Consider the following 3,504-nt stretch of genomic DNA (forward strand, 5'->3'; position numbering starts at 1 on the left):
CTTTTGGAATAAACATGTACAGCAAAACAAAACAAACTTGCATGCAGATGTCTAACAAGGTAAGTGTTGCATGCCTTGAATTCATCACTTCTCTGTCACTAGGTAGATACTGTGTTCCTTCATATGTCCTCTGGAAACACAGCAGGTGTCATCACAAGGATCAGAGTTCTTAAGTCTTTCAAAGCTGTTTTTCCTTACTATGTGGTTGTCTTTGTATAAATTGTTCTCCTGATTCTCCTCACTTTACATAAATCCTTATTATCAAAGATTCTCTGAAATTGCCTCTTCCACTTCCTCTTCCAGTGCCATATCCATTACATTTATACACCACAATATGTTTAACCATCTTCCAATTGATGGGAATTGCCTTTCACTTGAATTCTCTGATTTCCTCTTTTACTCCTTTTTAATGCCTCCATCAGGATTGGAAAGATTATGTACTTGTGATTATTTCTCCTCACCCCCCCTCACCCCTGTATTATTTCCTTCTTAATCCCTCTCCTTCTCCATTCCAGTTTGTTTCTCTGTTGAGTGGGGTGTATTTGTCCCCCAAACTGTGCACATATTAAAAACGCCTCTGTTTCAGATGAGTGAAGCTCATTTGATACCCACTCCACTGTCCCCTTCCTCCAAGTCAATGTGTCTCCCTTCTCATCCACCCCAATTATAAGAAATAGCAAGTTCTACCCTCTTCTTCTTCCTTTCTACATTGGTGTATTCCTGTTGGAGGCAGTTAGGTGGATCAGTGCATAGAGAACTGGGCCTGGAATCATGAAGAACTGAGAACAAATCTGGCCTCAGTCACTTACTAGCTGTGTGATGCTGGGAAAGCCTGCTTGCCTTAATCCAGAGGAGAAAGAAATGGCAGACCAGTACAGTATCTTTGCTGAGAAAACCCCATGGGGTTATGAAGAGCTGGACATGTCTGAACAACAAATAACATTCCTTTCACCCTTCCTTCTTTTTTTCCTCTTCAAACACTCAGAAAAACATCAATCTACCCAGGACCTCTTTTTCTTATTTAACTTCCTCAGTACACTTTGAACATATTATGGTTTTCAAGGGGTACTTCTTTCTGCTCTACTTATTAGAATCATCGTACAGCTCTTTTCAGCTGCTTCAATAAATTTACCTTTCTGGGTTTCTCTGGAATCTTGTTTTTAAATTTCAGAGTTCCTACTCTGGTCTGGTCTTTTCATTAGAAATGCTCAAAAGTCTTCTATTCCATTAAAGATCCATTTCCTTGCCCAGGAGGATTATATTCAACTTTAGAGATCAAGTTATTCCTGGCTATAAGTTTATCTCCTTTGCCTTTTGGAATATTTTGTCCTAAGATCTCTCGTCTTTAGGAGAGAAAGGAGAAAAAAAACAACCAAGCATTTATTAAATCCTACAATGTGATACATCGTGCTAAGCACTCATTTGATCCTCATAACAACCTTGCGAGGTAGGTGCTATTAGTACTCTCATTTTACAGTTGTGGTCCCTGAGGCAGATAGAGGTTAAGTGGATTTGTCCAGGGTCATATAGCTAGTGAGTGTCTCAGGTTAGATTTGCTGCTTAGGCCAGCTTTGGTGCTGGCCCCCTTTTCCAAATGCCTGTGGGCTTCTGAATGACTTTGTGTTTAGGTCTTAGGTAGATGAAATCACTCTAGTTTCTCATGGATTTCTTGAGCATTATTCAGTTTAGTGAGAATTTCAGATTTTTGCTGAAGTGAGTATATAACATCCAACCAAAGGAGATATTTACACTGTGAATTCTGAAAGAGGGTCATGGGCGTCTTAGTTTCTTATTCTATGCCTCTTTATCTTGTTGATATCTCCATTTTAGGACCTACTTGAATTGACACAAACTGAGGATTACAGTCAAGAGGTTCAAAATACGTTGTGCTGTAAGGAAATCTAAAACCATCAGCATGGAAAAAATCTATTTTTTGCTCTGATTATGGCATGTTACCAGTAGGCTGGTAGCAAAACCACCAATAAAGCTCTTTTATATCTACATGGTGAATAATGCCAAACATACTAGTATCATTTTGTATTCTATCAAAATGAGGAGCGATTATAAAAGTTTCATTATTTTCTAAGGGAATGATTTTTCTTCTGGCAACCTTCCTCTCTGCAGATGTCCACTTATTTTTACTTTTTTGGTGAGCTGTTAATAAGTTTTATCCTGCAAGATGACACTGAACACACCATCAAAAAGGATATTACTCTCCCCAAAAGAATTCTTGGAAAATAAATGTTTCCCATTCTATGGAAACCTACCCCAATTTCTGCTGCTGGTGTGCCATGCTTGAGCAACAAGAGAAAGAGATCAAAACATAAATAGATTTCTGCCAAACAGCTAACATCTTCACTTTAGATGCCTTGGTTATTCCAGAAACCATTCAAAAATTCAACAAAAGCAGCTACTGCCTATGTTCAGGACACGTTGGAGAAATGAAAAGAACCTCTCCTCTCCTATAAATAAATTAGACTTTTACTGAGTAGAACAAGACCGAAGGTCTGAGGTCAGTTTGTTGTGCTGACTGATCAGCTTCTTTGACTGAAGTTTCAGAGGCTACAATAACTTAGAATCATACAATGTTATTTAAACACTTAGGACATTAGAGAATATTAGAAGTGGACAGGATCTTACAAGGCAATTATTTATTTGGGATCTTGTTCCACACAATTACTGTTCTAAACCCTTTGTTCTCTGCTTAAACCCATAAATCACTCCAAATCTTAACAGTTATAGTAGAAACTTCAGCCTCCTGCTTCTCTAAGGCTACAGTCATTAGGGTCATTAGTTCTGAGCTGGAAGGAAACTTAGTGGCCATACAATCCAACCCTTTCCTTTCACAGATGAAAATCTTAGGCCCAGAAAAGTTGAGTGATTTATTTGAGGTCACAGATAGCAAGTAGCAGAGCTGGGATTTAAACCTGAGTCCTTTTGTGCCAAATCCACTACTCTTTCTAGTGTACCATTTAAGCCATGCTATCTTTCATTAGAAGGAAGAAGTTTTGAACACTTTCATTTACTCCATAGAACTTCTCACTTCACTTTTCTTTTCATCCTGAGGAAAAGGAAGAAGTATGCATCCTCTTGGCTGAGACTTTGTCCTTGATTCCATTTCCTCTCTCATCTTCTCATACCTTACTCTAGCAATAGTTCCTTCTCACTTGGCTCCTTCCTTCAGGGTTCTTGGGTCTCTCCAATTCTTTAAAGTTGTCCTTAATCCTTCGATCCCACTCAGCTACCATCACATCTCTCTCCTTCCCTTTACTGTATAAAGTCAGCTATGCTCATCTGTTGCCTTTGCTTCTTCCCTACTCACACCTTCCTCAGGCCCTTGCAATCTGGCTTCCAAATCCAGTGCCCTTTGAAAGCTGCTTTGTTAAAGTTCATCACTAGTCTAAAGGCCTGTTTTCAGTCCTCATTCTTTATGACCTCCCTGTAGCATTCCCTCATTCTAAAAAATTTCTCTTCCTGTGGTTTCAAGACTACTCCCATCTCCTG

The sequence above is a fragment of the Notamacropus eugenii genome, chromosome 1, assembly GCF_028372415.1.
Source record: "Notamacropus eugenii isolate mMacEug1 chromosome 1, mMacEug1.pri_v2, whole genome shotgun sequence".
Taxonomy (NCBI): Eukaryota; Metazoa; Chordata; class Mammalia; order Diprotodontia; family Macropodidae; genus Notamacropus; species Notamacropus eugenii.